This window comes from Oncorhynchus masou, chromosome 15, assembly GCF_036934945.1.
Source record: "Oncorhynchus masou masou isolate Uvic2021 chromosome 15, UVic_Omas_1.1, whole genome shotgun sequence".
NCBI classification, from domain to species: domain Eukaryota; kingdom Metazoa; phylum Chordata; class Actinopteri; order Salmoniformes; family Salmonidae; genus Oncorhynchus; species Oncorhynchus masou.
Genome location: NC_088226.1, coordinates 71,353,165 through 71,375,718, shown reverse-complemented (window position 1 = coordinate 71,375,718; position 22,554 = coordinate 71,353,165). Strand labels below are relative to the sequence as shown.

The window sequence follows — 22,554 nt, the reverse complement described above, 5'->3', positions numbered from 1 at the left end:
TACTACATGTTCTGCATACTACATACTACATCTACATGCTGCATGTACTGCATACTACATCTACATACTACATGTTCTGCATACTACATACTACATGTGCTGCATCTACATCTACATACTACATGTACTACATACTACATCTACATACTACATCTACAAGTGCTGCATACTACATGTACCACATACTACATGTACCACATACTACATGTGCTGCATCTACATACTACATACTACATGTACTACATCTACATACTACATACTACATGTACTACATCTACATGTACTACATACTACATGTACTACATCTACATGTACTACATACTACATACTACATGTAATACATACTACATCTACATGTGCTGCATACTACATGTACTACATACTACATACTACATGTACTACATACTACCTACTACATCTACATGTACTACATCTACATACTACATGTACTGCTTACTACATCTACATACTCCATCTACATACTGCATGTACTACATACTACATGTACTGTATACTACATCTACATACTACATGTGCTGCATCTACATACTACATGTACTACATCTACAAGTGCTGCATACTACATCTACATACTACATGTACTACATACTACATGTACTACATACTACATCTACACGTGCTGCATACTACAGCTACATACTACATGAACTACATACAACATCTAGATACTACATACTACATGTAATACATACTACATCTACATACTACATGTACTACATACTACATGTACTACATACTACATCTACACGTGCTGCATACTACAGCTACATACTACATGAACTACATACAACATCTACATACTACATGTACCACATACTACGTGTACCACATACTACAACTACATTCTACATGTACTACATCTACATGTACTGCATACTACATCTACATACTACAATTACATACTACATGTACTGCATACTTCATGTACTACATCTACATACTACATGTACTGCATACTCCATCTACAGATGACATACTACATCTACATACAACATACTACATCTACATCTACTTACTACATGTACTACATTCTACATACTACATACTACATCTACATACTACATGTACTGCATACTACATCTACTTACTACATGTACTACATTCTACATACTACATCTACATACTACATGTACTGCATACTACATCTACTTACTACATGTACTACATTCTACATAATACATACTACATACTACTTACTACATGTACTGCATACTTTCTATCATCAAATAAAAACAATGTCCTCAAGATGTATTGACCACAGTGATTTCTCTACGTTATCAACTCCTTTACGCTACAAGCTGTCTAAAACAGGTCCATCTACAGACAGGTATTCAGGAAGAACAACCCAAATATGGTCATACTGTAAATGTCATGTCATGACTCACTCCAGTCCAGGCAGTGTCTGTTGCCACACCCTTTCCACCTGACGGTAAGTTACCGTAAAGACCAATTGAATTTAGCCATGAGGAAGTGATACTTTAAATGCACAAATTTTCTCTGAACTTTAACTAAAACAAGTCCAGCTGGTCTGTCCACATTGATAAAGGTTTACACCACCAACACTGAGTTCACAAAACAGTTTGTAGTTAGAGAGGTGAGGTTGCAGGAAACAGAACATAGAATATAATCTCTGTATTCTAGGGTAGTAAGGTTGCAGGAAACAGAACATAGAATATAATCTCTGTATTCTAGGGTAGTAAGGTTGCAGGAAACAGAACATAGAATCAAATGACTGCAAAACCAACGAGCCAAGCTTCACTCTCCGAGGAGGAGCTGCTTTGTCCTGTGTGTTGTGAGGTATTCAGCCTCCCCGTCCGGCTGAAATGTGGCCATAACTCCTGTAAGGTGTGTTTACAGAAGCTGTGGGAATGGGAGGCAGGCAATGCCCCGTGTGTCTGACCACGTCGAGCTCAGAGAGGCCTCCTGTCAACCTGGCCCTAAAGATCGCAGCCGACATGTTTACAGAGCAGAGGACGACCAGGGGAGAGGAGAGCCCGGAGGAGGAGTGGTGTCGTCTTCACAACGAGACGCTGAAACTGTTCTGTCACAACGATGAGGAGCCAATCTGTGTCGTCTGTCAGCTTTCTAACCAACACAGAGTTCATGTGTGTTGCCCTGTAGAGGAGGCTGCTCTGGAGAAAAAGGTGAGCTGGGAAGTGTGTGTGTGGTGTGTGTGTGTGTGTGTGTGTGTGTGTGGTGTGTGTATCAGTGGAGGCAGCTGAGAGGAGGAAGGCTCATCGTGTTGTCAGCAAACTTAATCATGGTGTTGTAGTGGTGCGCGGCCACGCAGTCGTGGGTGAACAGAGAGTACAAGAGGGGCTGAACACGCACCCCTGAGCAACCCCGTGTTGAGGATCAGCGTGGCGGATGTGTTGTTGCCTACCCTCGCCACCTGTGGATGGCCCTTCAGGAAGTCCAGGATCCAGTTGCAGAGGGAGGTGTTTAGTCCCAGGGTCCTGAGCTTAGTGATGAGCTTGGACGGAACTATGGTGTTGAACGCTGAGCTGTAGCCAATGAAAAGCCTTCTCGTGTAGATCCTTCTGTCCTGGTGGGAAAGGGCAGTGTGGAGTGTAATAGAGACTGCATCCTCTGTGGATCTGTTGGGGCGGTATGCAAATTGGAGTGGGTCTAGTGTTTCTGGGATAATGGTGTTGATGTGAGCCGTGACCAGCTTTTCAAAGCACTTCGTGGCTACAGACGTGAGTGCTCCGGGGGCGATAGTCATTTAGACAGATTACCTTGGCGTTCTTGGGACACAGGGACTATGGTGGTCTGCTTGACACATTTAGGTACTACCGATTGGGTCAGGGAGAGGATGAAAATGTCAGTGAAGACACTTTCCAACTGATCAGCGCCTGCTCTGAGTACACGTCCTGGTTAATCCATCTGGTCTTGAGGCCATGTGAATGTTAACCTGTTTAAAAGTCTTAAACCAAAATCACACGGAAAGCCCCAGTAGAAATCTTCATCCAAATCGATGTTAGTAATTGCTGTTCACTCAAAAAAACTGTTTTCGGTCATAAGAAATGATGCCGGAGACATTATGCACCAAAAAAGTTAAGATCAGCATTAAAAAATAAACACAAAATAGCAGATTGTGAATTCTGCTAATCTTTTGATTGTGTGTGTTTGTGTTAATGTGTATTAATGTGTGTGTTTTTATTTTTATTACCTTTATTTAACCAGGCAAGTCAGTTAAGAACAAATTCTTATTTTCAATGATGCCCTAGGAACAGTGGGTTAACTGCTGGCAGAACGACAGATTTGTACCTCGTCAGCTCGGGGATTTGAACTTGCAACCTTTTGGTTACTAGTCCAATGCTCTAACCACTAGGCTACACTGCCACCCCAGTGCATGTGTGTGTGTGTGTGTGTGTGTGTCTGTGTGTGTGTGTGTTAATTTGGTGTGTGTGTTAATTTGGTGTGTGTGTTAATTTGGTGTGTGTTAATTTGGTGTGTGTGAATGTGTGTGAATGTGTGTGTGTGTGTGTGTGTTAATGTGTGTGTGTTAATGTGTGTGAGTTAATGTGTGTGTGTGTGTGTGTGTTAATGTGTGTGTGTGTGTTTTAATGTGTGTGTGTGTGTTTTAATGTGTGTGTGTGTGTATGTGTGTGTTATGATCAAGAGTTTTGATCAATGCTTTTTGTTTTTCTAATTATTTCAGATAGAGGTCTCAGCCAAGCTTGATTCATTGCAGAAACACCTGAAAATACTCAACAAGACTAAAGAGGATTGGGAAGAAACCAAAAATTACTTAAAGGTAATTTACTAAATGACTTGCGTTTTAAGGAAACAACTTTTTTATTTCTCAGGGCAGATTGATTGCTCCAGTATGTGCTTCTAATCAGTTAGTGATCCATCTGATTAACTGTAGAGCCAGGCGGACCAGACGGAGCGACAGATGAAGGAGGAGTTTGAGAGGCTCCATCAGTTCTTGAGGGAGGAGGAGAAGAACAGAGTGGCCAAGTTGAGGCAGGAAGAGGAAAACAAAACTCAGGTGATGTGTATGAAGTTGCAGTTCATCAAGGAGAGGATCGCTGCCCTCACAGACACCATCAGCCAAGTAGAGAAGTCTATACGAGCGGATGATGTGAAGTTTTTACAGGTATCTCATCCAAAAGAAATGTATAAATTAAATGATAAATTCATACAGACTGCCTGACATATGTATTCCACATTTTAAGTTAATAAAAACAAAATGTTTAACCTTTATTTAACTCGGCAAGGTTCCTATTTACAATGACAGCCTACCGGGGAACAGTGGGTTAACTGCCTACTCTAGGAACAGTGGGTTAACTGCCTACTCTGGGAACAGTGGGTTAACTGCCTACTCTAGGAACAGTGGGTTAACTGCCTACTCTAGGAACAGTGGGTTAACTGCCTACTCTAGGAACAGTGGGTTAACTGCCTACTCTAGGAACAGTGGGTTAACTGCCTACTCTAGGAACAGTGGGTTAACTCTAGGAACAGTGGGTTAACTGCCTACTCTGGGAACAGTGGGTTAACTGCCTACTTGGGAACAGTGGGTTAACTGCCTACTCTGGGAACAGTGGGTTAACTGCCTACTCTAGGAACAGTGGGTTAACTGCCTACTCTAGGAACAGTGGGTTAACTGCCTACTCTAGGAACAGTGGGTTAACTGCCTACTCTAGGAACAGTGGGTTAACTGCCTACTCTAGGAACAGTGGGTTAACTGCCTACTCTAGGAACAGTGGGTTAACTGCCTACTCTAGGAACAGTGGGTTAACTGCCTACTCTAGGAACAGTGGGTTAACTGCCTACTCTAGGAACAGTGGGTTAACTGCCTACTCTGGGAACAGTGGGTTAACTGCCTACTCTGGGAACAGTGGGTTAACTGCCTACTCTGGGAACAGTGGGTTAACTGCCTACTCTAGGAACAGTGGGTTAACTGCCTACTCTAGGAACAGTGGGTTAACTGCCTACTCTAGGAACAGTGGGTTAACTGCCTACTCTAGGAACAGTGGGTTAACTGCCTACTCTAGGAACAGTGGGTTAACTGCCTACTCTAGGAACAGTGGGTTAACTGCCTAGTTCAGGGGCAGAACGACAGATTTTCACCTTGTCAGCTCAGGGATTCTATCCAGCAACCTTTCGGTTACTGGCCCAACGCTCTAACCACTAGACTACCTGCCGCCCCGTAAATAAAGTGAATTATTATACATATAAATCTATTCAATAACATCACATTGTTTTGCTCTACTTCTTTAGGACTACAAGAAGACAAAGAGCAGGTATGTGAAGGGCTACTACTACTAACTATTACGATTACCAACTACTACAATTACTACTACTGACTAACTACCAACTACTACTACTACAAACTACTAACTATTACGACTACCAACTACTACAATTACTACTACTGACTAACTACCAACTACGACCACTACTACAACTAACTACTACTGACTAACTACCAACTACTACTACTACAAACTACTAACTATTACGACTACCAACTACTACTAACTACTAAAACCAACTACCACTAACTACTACTGACTAACTACCAACTACTACTACTAACTACTACCAACAACTACTACTACTAAGACGACCAACTACTACTACTACTACTACTAACTACTACAACTACCAACACCTACTACTACTACTGACAACTACCAACATCTACTACTACTAACTACTACTGACTACCAACTACTACTACTACCACTACTACTACTACTACTAACTACTACGACTACCAACTACTACTACTACTACTACCAACTACTACTACCAACTACTACTACTACCACTACTACTACTACCAACGACTACTAACTACTACTACCACTACCTACTACCTACTATTACTACCTACTACAACTAACTACAAATAACTACTACTAATACCACTACCACCTACTACTACTGCTACTACTACTACAGACAACTACTACTTCCACTACGAACTACTACTACTACTACTAACTTCTACTACTACTACTACTAAAGTCTACCACTACCAACTACTACTAACTACTAACTACTACTACTAACAACAACTACCACTACCAACTCCTACAACTACTACCTACTACTACCTACTACTACCTACTACTACTAACTACTACTAACTACTACCACTACCACTACCACTACCAACTACAACTAACTACAACTAACTACAACTAACTACTACTAATACCACTACCACCTAGTACTACTGACTACTACTACTACTGCTACTACCACTGCCACTACTACTTACAACTAACTACAACTAACTACTACTAATACCACTACCACCTAGTACTACTGACTACTACTACTACTACCACTACCACTACCACTACTACTACCAACTACAACTAACTACAACTAACTACTACTACTACCACTACCACCTACTACTACTGACTACTACTACTACAGACAACTACTACTTCCATTACGAACTACTACTACTACTACCTACTACTACCACTACCAACTACTACTACTACTACTACTACCTACTACTACTACTACTAAAGACTACCACTACCAACTACTAACTACTACTATTACAACCTACTATTACTACCTACTATTACTACCAAATATCACTACTACTACTATTACTACCTACTATTAATACTATTACTACCTACTATTACTACCTACTATTACTACCTACAATTACTACCTACTAACACTACTACTATTAATACTATTACTACCTACTATTACTACCTGTTATTACTACCTACTATTACTACCTACTATTACTACCTACTATTACAACTATTACTACCTACTATTACTACCTACTATTAATACTATTACTACCTACTATTACTACCTACTATTAATACTATTACTACCTACTATTAGTACCTACTACTACTACCTACTATTACTACTATTACTAGCTAATACTACTACCTAATATCACTACTACTATTACTACCTAATATCACTAATCACTAACTAATATTACTACCTAATATTACTACCTAATATTACGACTATTACTACCTAATATTACTACCTAATATTACTACCTAATATTACTACTATTACTACCTAGTATTACGACTATTACTACCTACTATTACTACCTAATATTACTACCTACTATTACTACCTAAAATCACTACTATTACTACCTACTATTACTACCTAATATTACTACCTAATATCACTACTATTACTACCTAATATTACTACATACTATTACTACCTGATATTACTACCGAATATTACTACCTACTACTACCGAATATTACTACCTACTACTACCGAATATTACTACCTACTACTACTACCTAATATTACTACCTACTATTACTACCTAATATTACTACCTGCTATTACTACCTAATATCACTACTATTACTACCTACTATTACTACCTACTATTACTACCTACTATTACTACCTAATATTACTATTACTACCTATTATTACTACTATTACTACCTAATAATACTACCTAATATTACTACCTAATATTACTACCTACTCTTACTACCTACTCTTACTACCTACTATCACTACCTACTCTTACTACCTACTCTTACTACCTACTATCACTAACTACTATTACTACATACTATTACTACTATTACTACCTAATATCACTACTATTACTACCTAATATTACTACCTAATATTACTACCTACTATTACTACTCTTTCTACCTACTATTACTACCTAATATCACTACTATTACTACCTACTATTACTACCTACTATTACTACCTACTATTACTACCTAATATTACTACCAACTATTACTACCTAATATCACTACTATTACTACCTACTATTACTACCTACTATTACTACCTACTATTACTACCTACTATTATTACTATTACTACCTACTATTACTACCTACTATTACTACCTAATATTACTACCTACTATTACTACCTACTATTACTACCTACTATTACTACCTACTATCACTACCCACTATCACTACCCACTATCACTACCTAATATTACTACTATTACTACCTACTATTACTACCTACTATTACTACCTACTATTACTACCTACTATTACTACTACTATTACTACCAAATATCACTACTACTATTACTACCTAATATCACTACTATTACTACCTACTATTACTACCTAATATCACTACTATTACTACCTACTATTACTACCTACTATTACTACTATTACTACCTACTATTACTACCTAATATCACTAATAATACTACCTGCTATTACTACCTAATATTACTACCTACTATTACTACCTACTATTACTACCTAATATCACTACTATTACTACCTACTATTACTACATACTATTACTACTATTACTAACAATTATTACTACCTAATATCACTAATAATACTACCTACTATTACTACCTAATATTACTACCTACTATTAATACCTAATATCACTACTACTATTACTACCTACTATTGCTACCTACTATAACCACCTACTACTACTACTACTATTACTACCTACTATAACCACCTACTACTACTACTATTACTACCTACTATAACCACCTACTACTACTGCTATTACTACCTACTATAACCACCTACTACTACTACCAACTATTACTACCAACTACTACTACTATTACTACCTACTATAACCACACACAACTACTACTATTACTACCTACTATAACCACCTACTACTACTACTATTACTACCTACTATAACCACATACGACTACTGCTATTACTACCTACTATAACCACATACTACCACCACTATTACGACCTACTATAACCACATACTACTACTATTACTACTTATTATTACTACCTACTATAACTACATACTACTACTACTACTACTACTACCTACTATAACCACCTACTACTACTACTACTACTATTACTACCTACTACAACTACCTAATATTACTACCTACTATTACTACCTACTATTACTACCTGATATTACTACCGGATATTACTTCCTGATATTACTACCGAATATTACTACCTACTACTAACGAATATTACTACCTACTACTACCTACTATTACTACCTACTACTACTACCTAATATTACTACCTACTATTACTACCTAATATTACTACCTAATATCACTACCTACTATTACTACCTAATATCACTACTATTACTACCTACTATTACTACCTACTATTACTACATAATATTACTACCTACTATTACTACCTAATATCACTACTATTACTACCTACTATCACTACCCACTATCACTACCTACTATCACTACCTAATATTACTACTATTACTACCTACTATTACTACCTACTATTACTACCTACTATTACTACCTACTATTACTACTACTATTACTACCAAATATCACTACTACTATTACTACCTAATATCACTACTATTACTACCTACTATTACTACCTAATATCACTACTATTACTACCTACTATTACTACCTACTATTACTACTATTACTACCTACTATTACTACCTAATATCACTAATAATACTACCTGCTATTACTACCTAATATTACTACCTACTATTACTACCTACTATTACTACCTAATATCACTACTATTACTACCTACTATTACTACCTACTATTACTACTATTACTAACAATTATTACTACCTAATATCACTAATAATACTACCTACTATTACTACCTAATATTACTACCTACTATTAATACCTAATATCACTACTACTATTACTACCTACTATTGCTACCTACTATCACCACCTACTACTACTACTACTATTACTACCTACTATAACCACCTACTACTACTACTATTACTACCTACTATAACCACCTACTACTACTGCTATTACTACCTACTATAACCACCTACTACTACTACCAACTATTACTACCAACTACTACTATTACTACCTACTATAACCACACACAACTACTACTATTACTACCTACTATAACCACCTACTACTACTACTATTACTACCTACTATAACCACATACGACTACTGCTATTACTACCTACTATAACCACATACTACCACCACTATTACGACCTACTATAACCACATACTACTACTATTACTACTTATTATTACTACCTACTATAACTACATACTACTACTAATACTACTACTACTACTACTACTACCTACTATAACCACCTACTACTACTACTACTACTATTACTACCTACTACAACTACCTAATATTACTACCTACTATTACTACCTACTATTACTACCTGATATTACTACCGGATATTACTTCCTGATATTACTACCGAATATTACTACCTACTACTAACGAATATTACTACCTACTACTACCTACTATTACTACCTACTACTACTACCTAATATTACTACCTACTATTACTACCTAATATTACTACCTAATATCACTACCTACTATTACTACCTAATATCACTACTATTACTACCTACTATTACTACCTACTATTACTACCTAATATTACTACATAATATTACTACCTACTATTACTACCTAATATCACTACTATTACTACCTACTATTACTACCTGCTATTACTACCTACTATTACTACTATTACTACCTATTATTACTACTATTACTACCTAATATTACTACCTAAAATTACTACCTACTCTTACTACCTGCTCTTACTACCTACTATCACTACCTACTATTACTACCTAATATTACTACTATTACTACCTAATATCACTACTATTACTACCTAATATTACTGCCTACTATTACTACCTACTATTACTACTCTTTCTACCTACTATTACTACCTAATAATACTACTATTACTACCTACTATTACTACCTACTATTACTACCTAATATTACTACCTACTATTACTACCAACTATTACTACCTAATATCACTGCTATTACTACCTACTATTACTAACTAATATCACTACTATTACTACCTACTATTACTACCTACTATTACTACCTACTAGTACTACCTACTATTACTACCTAATATTACTACCAACTATTACTACCTAATATCACTGCTATTACAACCTAATATTACTACCTAATATTACTACTATTACTACCTATTATTACTACCTAATATTACTGCCTACTATTACTACCTACTATTACTACTATTACTACTTAATATTACTACCTAACATTACTACTATTACTACCTAATATTACAACCTACTATTACTACCTACTATTACTACCTAATATTACTACCTACTATTACTACCAACTATTACTACCTAATATCACTGCTATTACTACCTACTATTACTAACTAATATCACTACTATTACTATCTACTATTACTACCTACTATTACTACCTACTAGTACTACCTACTATTACTACCTAATATTACTACCAACTATTACTACCTAATATCACTGCTATTACAACCTAATATTACTACCCAATATTACTACTATTACTACCTATTATTACTACCTAATATTACTGCCTACTATTACTACCTGCTATTACTACTATTACTACTTAATATTACTACCTAACATTACTACTATTACTACCTAATATTACAACCTACTATTACTGCCTGCTATTACTACCTAATATTACTACTATCACTACCTACTATCACTACCTAATATTACTGCTATTACTGCCTGCTATTACTACCTGCTATTACTGCCTACTATTACTGCCTGCTATTACTACCTGCTATTGCTACCTAATATCACTGCTACTATTACTGCCTGCTATTGCTACCTAATATCACTACTACTATTACTACCAAATATCACTACTGCTATTACTGCCTAATATCACTGCTATTACTACCTAATATCACTACTGCTATTACTACCTAATATCACTACTATTATTACTGCCTACTATTACTGCCTGCTATTACTACCTAATATTACTGCCTGCTATTACTGCCTGCTAAACTACCTACTATAACTGCCTACTATCACTGCCTAATATTGCTACTATTACTACCTGCTATTACTACCTACTATTACTACCTAATATCACTACTGCTATTACTACCAAATATCACTACTACTGTTACTACCTAATAGCACTACTGTTACTGCCTGCTATTACTACCTAATATCACTACTATTACTACCTGCTATTGCTGCCTGCTATTGCTGCTATTACTACCTACTATTACTGCCTAATATCACTAATAATACTACCTACTATTACTACCTAATATTACGTCCTACTATTACCACCTACTATTACTACCTAATATCACTACTACTATTACTACCTACTATTACTACCTAATATCACTACTACTATTACTACCAAATATCACTACTACTATTACTACCTAATATCACTACTATTACTACCTACTATTACTACCTAATATCACTATTATTACTACCTACTATTACTACCTGCTATTGCTACTATTACTACCTGCTATTACTGCCTGCTATTACTACCTAATATCACTAATAATGCTACCTGCTATTACTACCTAATATTACTACCTACTATTACTACCTAATATCACTACTACTATTACTACCTGCTATTGCTGCCTGCTATAACCACCTACTACTGCTGCTACTATTGCTACCAACTATAACCACCTACTACTACTGCTATTACTGCCTACTATAACCACCTGCTACCGGATATTACTGCCTACTATAACCACCTACTACTACTACCTACTATTACTACCTACTACTACTACCTACTATTGCTGCCTGCTATTACTACCTATTATTGCTACCTAATATCACTACCTACTATTACTACCTAATATCACTACTATTACTGCCTGCTATTACTGCCTGCTATTACTGCCCTGTTGCTGCATAATATTACTGCCTGCTATTGCACTATCACTGCTGTTACTGCCTGCTATTACTACCTGCTATTACTGCCTGCTATTACTACTATTACTGCCTATTATTACTGCTATTACTACCTAATATCACTACCTAAAATTACTGCCTGCTCTTGCTACCTGCTCTTACTACCTGCTATCACTGCCTACTATTACTACCTACTATTACTGCTATTGCTACCTAATATCACTACTATTACTACCTAATATTACTGCCTACTATTACTACCTACTATTACTAATCTTTCTGCTACTATTACTACCTAATATCACTACTATTACTACCTACTATTACTACCTACTATTACTGCCTACTATTACTACCTACTATTACTACCTAATATTACTACCAACTATTACTACCTAATATTACTGCTATTGCTACCTGCTATTACTACCTAATATTACTGCTATTACTGCCTATTATTACTACCTAATATTACTGCCTGCTATTACTGCCTGCTATTACTACTATTACTACTTAATATTGCTACCTAACATTACTACTATTGCTACCTAATATTACAACCTACTATTGCTGCCTGCTATTGCTACCTAATATTGCTACTATCACTACCTACTATCACTACCTAATATTGCTACTATTACTGCCTACTATTACTACCTACTATTACTGCCTACTATTACTACCTACTATTACTACCTAATATCACTACTACTATTACTACCTACTATTACTACCTAATATCACTTCTACTATTACTACCAAATAACACTACTACTATTACTACCTAATATCACTACTATTACAACCTAATATCACTACTACTATTACTACCTAATATCACTACTACTATTACTACCTACTATTACTACCTACTATTACTACCTAATATTACTACCTGCTATTACTACCTACTATTGCTACCTACTATCACTACCTACTATCACTACCTAATATTACTACTATTACTGCCTGCTATTACTACCTGCTATTACTGCCTGCTATTACTACCTAATATCACACTACTATTACTACCAAATATCACTACTACTATTACTACCTAATATCACTACTACTATTACTACCTACTATTACTACCTACTATTACTACTATTACTACCTACTATTACTACCTAATATCACTAATAATACTACCTACTATTACTACCTAATATTACTTCCTACTATTACTACCTACTATTACTACCTAATATCACTACTACTATTACTACCTACTATTACTACCAAATATCACTACTACTATTACTACCTAATATCACTACTATTACTACCTACTATTACTACCTAATATCACTACTATTACTACCTACTATTACTAACTACTATTGCTACTATTACTACCTACTATTACTACCTACTATTACTACCTAATATCACTAATAATACTACCTACTATTACTACCTAATATTACTACCTACTATTACTACCTAATATCACTACTACTATTACTACCTACTATTGCTACCTACTATAACCACCTACTACTACTACTACTATTACTACCTACTATAACCACCTACTACTACTACTATTACTACCTACTATAACCACCTACTACTACTACCAACTATTACTACCAACTACTACTACTATTACTACCTACTATAACCACCTACTACTACTACCAACTATTACTACCAACTACTACTACTATTACTACCTACTATAACCACACACAACTACTACTATTACTACCTACTATAACCACCTACTACTACTACTATTACTACCTACTATAACCACATACGACTACTGCTATTACTACCTACTATAACCACATACTATTACTACCTACTATTACTACTATTACTACCTACTATTACTACCTACTATAACCACATACTACTACTATTACTACCTACTATAACCACATACTACTACTATTACTACCTACTATAACCACATACTACTACTATTACTACCTACTATAACCACATACAACTATTACTACCTACTATAACCACCTACTAATACTTCTATAACCACCTACTACTACTACTATTAATTCCTAATATCACTACTATTACTACCTAATATTATTACAGACTATTACTACTATTACTACCTAATATCACTACTATTACTACCTACTATTACTACCTAATATTACTACCTACTATTACTACCTACCATTACTACCTACTATTACTACCTAATATCACTATTACTACCTACTATTACTACTACTATTACTACCTACTATTACTACCTACTATTACTACCTACTATTAATACCTAATATTACTACCTACTATTACTACCTTCTATTACTACCTACTATTACTACCTACTATTACTACTACTACTACCTAATATCACTACCTACTATTACTACCTACTATCACTACCTACTATCACTACCTACTATCACTTCCTACTATCACTTCCTACTATTACTACCTACTATTACTACCTACTACTACCTAATATTATTACTTACTATAACCACATACTACTACTATTACTACCGACTATAACCACATACTACTACTACTATTACTACCTACTATAACCACCTACTACTACTATTACTACCTACTATAACCACCTACTACTACTACTACTATTACTACCTACTATAACCACCTACTACTACCACCGACTATTACTACCGACTTACTACCAACTATTACTACTATTACTACCTAATATTACTACCTAATATTACTACTATTACTACCTACTATTACTACCTACTATTACTACTACTATTACTACCTAATATTACTACCTAATATTACTACTATTACTACCTACTATTACTACCTACTATTACTACTACTATTACTACTACTATTACTACCTACTATTACTACCTACTATAACCACATACTACTACTATTACTACCTACTATAACCACATACTGCTACTACTACTATTACTACCTACTATTTCTACCACTATTACTACCTACTACTACTACTACTACTATTACTACCACTATTACTACCTACTACTACTACTACTATTACTACCTACTATAACCACATACTACTACTATTACTACCTACAGTAGGCTCATACTGCTACTATTACTACCTACTATAACCACATACTACTACTATTACTACATACTATAACCACATACTACTACTACTACTACTACTACTATTACTACCTACTATAACGACATACTACTACTACTACTAATACTACCTACTATAACCACATACTACTACTACTATTACTACCTACTATAACCACATACTACTAATACTATTACTACCTACAATAACCACATACTACTACTACTATTACTACCTACTATAACAACATACTACTAATACTATTACTACCTACAATAACCACATACTACTACTACTATTACTACCTACTATAACCTCCTACTACTACTATTACTACCTACTATAACCACCTACTACTACTACTATTACTACCTACTATAACCACCTACTACTACTACTACTATTACTACCTACTATAACCACATACAACTATTACTACCTACTATAACCACATACTACTACTAGTACTGCCTACTATTACTACCTACTATAACCACATACTACTACTACTATTACTACCTACTATAACCACATACAACTATTACTACCTACTATAATCACATACAACTACTACTATTACTACTTGTTATTACTACCTACTATAACCACATACTACTATTAGTACTGCCTATTATTACTACCTACTATATCCACATACTACTACTCGTACTGCCTACTATTACTACCTACTAGAAACACATACTAGTACTACTATTACTACCTACTATAACCACATACTACTACTACTATTACTACCTACTATAACCACATACTACTACTAGTACTGCCTACTATTACTACCTACTATAAGCACATACAACTATTACTACCTACTATAACCACATACAACTATTACTACCTACTATAACCACATACAACTATTACTACCTACTATAACCACATACAACTATTACTATAACCACCTACTATAACCACATACTACTACTAGTACTGCCTACTATTACTACCTACTATAACCACCTACTACTACTACTATTACTACCTACTATAACCACATACTACTACTATTACTACCTACTATAACCACCTACTACTACTACTATTACTACCTACTATAACCACATACTACTACTATTACTACCTACTATAACCACATACTACTACTAGTACTGCCTACTATTACTACCTACTATAACCACATACAACTATTACTACCTACTATAACCACATACAACTATTACTACCTACTATAACCACATACAACTATTACTACCTACTATAACCACATACAACTATTACTATAACCACCTACTATAACCACATACTACTACTAGTATTGCCTACTATTACTACCTACTATAACCACCTACTACTACTACTATTACTACCTACTATAACCACATACTACTACTATTACTACCTACTATAACCACCTACTACTACTACTATTACTACCTACTATAACCACATACTACTACTATTACTACCTACTATAACCACATACTACTACTACTATTACTACCTACTATAACCACATACTACTACTACTATTACTACCTACTATAACCACCTACTACTACTACTATTACTACCTACTATAACCACCTACTACTACTACTACCTACTATAACCACCTACTACTACTACTACCTACTATAACCACCTACTACTATTACTACCTACTATAACCACATACTACTACTACTACTATTACTATCTACTATAACCACATACTACTACTACTATTACTACCTACTATAACCACCTACTACTACTACTATTACTACCTACTATAACCACATACTACTACTACTACTATTACTACCTACTATAACCACATACTACTACTACTAATACTATCTACTATAACCACCTACTACTACTACTATAACCACCTACTACTACTATTACTACCTACTATAACCACATACAACTATTACTACTACCTACTATAACCACCTACTACTACTACTATTACTACCTACTATAACCACATACTACTACTATTACTACCTACTATAACCACATACTACTACTATTACTACCTACTATAACCACCTACTACTACTACTATTACTACCTACTATAACCACATACTACTACTATTACTACCTACTATAACCACATACTACTACTACTATTACTACCTACTATAACCACATACTACTACTACTACTATTACTACCTACTATAACCACCTACTACTACTACTACCTACTATAACCACCTACTACTATTACTACCTACTATAACCACATACTACTACTACTACTATTACTACCTACTATAACCACCTACTACTACTACTATTACTACCTACTATAACCACATACTACTACTACTACTACTACTATTACTACCTACTATAACCACATACTACTACTACTAATACTACTACTACCTACTATAACCACATACTACTACTGCTATTACTACCTACTATAACCACCTACTACTACTACTACTATTACTACCTACTATAACCACCTACTACTACTATTACTACCTACTATAACCACCTACTACTACTACTATTACTACCTACTATAACCACCTACTACTACTACTATTACTACCTACTATAACCACCTACTACTACTACTATTACTACCTACTACTACTATGACTACACTCTACTATTGCTACCTAATATCACTACCTACTATTTCTAATTATTATTGCCACCTCCTACTTCTAACTACAATTACTACCTACTATTACTGCTTATTACTACTACCTACTAGTACTACCAATATTACTACTACCTACTATTGCTAAGTACTATTACTAAGTACTAATTACTACTATTACTACCAATATTACTACTTACTATTACTTCCTTCCATCATTACATTGTATTACTACCATTACTACCTACTATTTACTACTATTATTGCCTACTATTGCTACTATTACTACCTACTATTTCATTGTACTATTACTACATACTATTACTACTGTTTGTTACCTTCCATTACTACTATTACTACTACTGATACCGGCTACTAATACCTACTAGTAATACCTCCTATTACTGCTATTACTACCTACTATTACAAACAACTATTACTACTACTAGTTCGTATTATTAATACCTTCTATGACCACTATAACTGTCTACTATTACTACTGTTCCTACCTACAATTACTATATAATACTGTTCCTACCTACAATTACTATATAATACTATTACTACCTACAATTACTATATAATAATTTTACTACTATTCCTACCTACAATTACTATATACTACTATTCCTACCTACAAGTACTATATAATACTATTCCTACCTACAATTACTATATAATAATTTTACTACTATTCCTACCTACAATTACTATATACTACTATTCCTACCTACAAGTACTATATAATATTGTTCCTACCTACAATTACTATATACTACTATTCCTACCTCCAATTACTATATAATAATATTACTACTATTCCTACCTACAATTACTATATACTACTATAACCACATACTAATACTACCTACTATTAATAACTCATGTTACTACTTTTACGAACTACTATTACTAATTACTATTACTACTACTACTAATAATAATCACAGTGGTTGTAGACGGTGCAACAGGTCAGTACCTCAGGAGTAAATGTCAGTTGGCTTTTAATAGCCGAGCATTCAGTTAGAGACAGTGCAGGGGAGAGAGAGAGAGGGTCGAAAACAGAATGTCCGCGACAAGGTGGCGAGTCCGGTGTACAGGTATTACTACCTACTACTACTACCTAGTGGTTAAAGCGATGGGCCAGTAACCGGAAGGTTGCTGAATCGAATCCCTGAGCTGACAACATAAAAAATCTGTCATTCTGCCCCCGAGCAAGGCAGTTAACCCACTGTTCCCCTGAGCAAGGCAGTTAACCCACTGTTCCCCTGAGCAAGGCAGTTAACCCACTGTTCCCCTGAACAAGGCAGTTAACCCACTGTTCCCCTGAGCAAGGCAGTTAACCCACTGTTCCCCTGAGCAAGGCAGTTAACCCACTGTTCCCCTGAACAAGGCAGTTAACCCACTGTTCCCCTGAGCAAGGCCATTAACCCACTGTTCCCCTGAGCAAGGTAGTTAACCCACTGTTCCCCTGAGCAAGGCAGTTAACCCACTGTTCCCCTGAGCAAGGTAGTTAACCCACTGTTCCTAGACCAGTTAACCCACTGTTCCCCTGAGCAAGGCAGTTAACCCACTGTTCCCCTGAGCAAGGCAGTTAACCCACTGTTCCCCTGAGCAAGGCAGTTAACCCACTGTTCCCCTGAGCAAGGCAGTTAACCCACTGTTCCCCTGAGCAAGGCAGTTAACCCACTGTTCCCCTGAACAAGGCAGTTAACCCACTGGTCCCTGACCACCGAAGGCGTGGATGTTAATTTAAGGCAGCTCCCCTGCACCTCTCTGATTCAGAGGCGTTGGGTTAAATGCGGAAAGATACATTTCAGTTGAACACATTTCAGTTGAACACATTTCAGTTGAACAACGGACTAGGTATCCCTTACCTACTGTTGCCAACAACCATTACTAAATAAAGTCAACAATTGTTTACATTCTGTTTTTATCGAGACCTTATTGATGATAAATCCATCGTGTTTCAGGACAAAAGGTCCCCTGGGAGAGCCAGAGTGTATCAGAGGAATCCTCATAGACGCTGCCAAACATCTGCAATCACTCAAGTTTGGAATCTGGAAGAAGATGGCAGACATTGTCCACTGGGGTGAGCTACACGGGTTTTTTTTCTCACAGCTATTTGTGTAAATTCCAAAAACCATTTAGATAGTTTTGGTATCCAGAAACAAATCTCCCATGCGACAGACTACCATTTTGATGAGGTAGAGAAAATGGCATTATACATAAACCAAATGTATGTTTGTGCAACCTGTTGATACAGAGCTCAGTGGTGCAGGCAGACATTCAGTCAGACAATCAATCAGACATTCAGTCAGGCAGTCTGTCAGGCAGTCTGTCAGGCAGTCTGTCAGGCAGTCTGTCAAGCAGTCTGTCAGGCAGTCAGTCAGGCAGTCTGTCAGGCAGTCTGTCAGGCAGTCAGTTAGACATTAAAACATGTTTTTGGATTCCCACTGCATCTGTATAACTGTATGCTGCTCTAACAATTAACAGTCATTCTGCTCTACCAATTAACACAGTCATTCTGCTCTACCAATTAACACACACCTTCTGCTCTACCAATTATCATACTCTGAAGTAATAGATATTTCTGCTCCTTCCAGTCCCCATAACCCTGGACCCCAACACAGCCCAGCCCAACCTCAGCTTCTCTAAGGAGTTCAGCATGGTGAGGTACAGCAAAAAGAAGCTCCTGCCAGACAACCCCGAGCGCCTAACTAGCCGCATCTCTGTCCTGGGAGCGACAGGTTTCACCTCCGGAAGACACAGCTGGACCGTAGAGGTGGGCCAGAGCAGAGACTGGTACATCGGAGTCGCCCGAGAGTCCATCAAACGCAAGTCCACCATCTTCCTCAACCCTGCTGAGGGATTCTGGGTAATCGGGTTGTGTAACGGGGAGACGTACTGGGCCCAGACGTCCCCGCGGACGCGCCTGGACGTGAAGAGAGAGAGGAAGCCGTGGAGAATCACTATAGAGCTGGACTACGACCGAGGGAAGGTGCTGTTTCTGAACGCAGTAGACTCAACGCTGATACACATGTTCAAAGAGAAGTTCACTGAGAGGATCTTTCCTTATTTTGCTCCTGGCATGTATGAGGAGGGAAACACCTCCCATCCCCTGACCATCTGTCCCCTGACTATATCTATAGAGGTACTGGACCAGATTATACTACCATAACACCTCCAGTCCCCTGACTATATCTATAGAGGTACTGGACCAGATTATACTACCATAACACCTCCAGTCCCCTGACTATATCTATAGAGGTACTGGACCAGATTATACTACCATAACACCTCCAGTCCCCTGACTATATCTATAGAGGTACTGGACCAGATTATACTATCATAACACCTCCAGTCCCCTGACCATCCGTCCCCTCACCATCTGTCCCCTCACCATCTGTCCCCTGACCATCTGTCCCCTGACCATCTGTCCCCTCACCATCTGTCCCCTCACCATCTGTCCCCTCACCATCTGTCCCCTGACCATCTGTCCCCTGACCATCTGTCCCCTCACCATCTGTCCCCTCACCATCTGTCCCTGACCATCTGTCCCCTCACCATCTGTCCCCTCACCATCTGTCCCCTGACCATCTGTCCCCTGACCATCTGTCCCTGACCATCTGTCCCCTCACCATCTGTCCCCTCACCATCTGTCCCCTCACCATCTGTCCTCTCACCATCTGTCCCCTGACCAGCCATTTGTAATCACCATCACTATTCAGTACTCAAGTGTGCAAAAGAAGAATAGTCAACCATATTATAATTATAGCCATTGATAAAGGTCAGAGGTCAGAAAATGTTTAGTAGCAAACCAACTAGTTGATCTTGTGTATTTGTGACCATGTGTGTTTATAATAAACTTTGTATACTTACAGAAGATACCCTTATATGGTATACTTATAGAAGATTCCCTTATAGAAGATTCCCTTATATGGTGTACTTACAGAAGATTCCCTTATATGGTGTACTTATAAAAGATACCCTTATATGGTATACTTATAGAAGATACCCTTATATGGTATACTTATAGAAGATACCCTTATAGAAGATTCCCTTATATGGTGTACTTATAGAAGGTACCCTTATATGGTGTAGTTATAGAAGATACTGACGAACAGGTTGAACTAATTTAGCAGTAATCGATTTAAATAAAACTAAAATACTATTGTATT

General features: G+C 36.4%; 1 pseudogene; it reads left to right on the top strand.

The window, feature by feature from the left end:
* Positions 1 to 1,589: 1,589 nt before the first annotated feature.
* On the top strand, positions 1,590 to 22,554 carry LOC135556761 (E3 ubiquitin-protein ligase TRIM39-like; annotated as a pseudogene).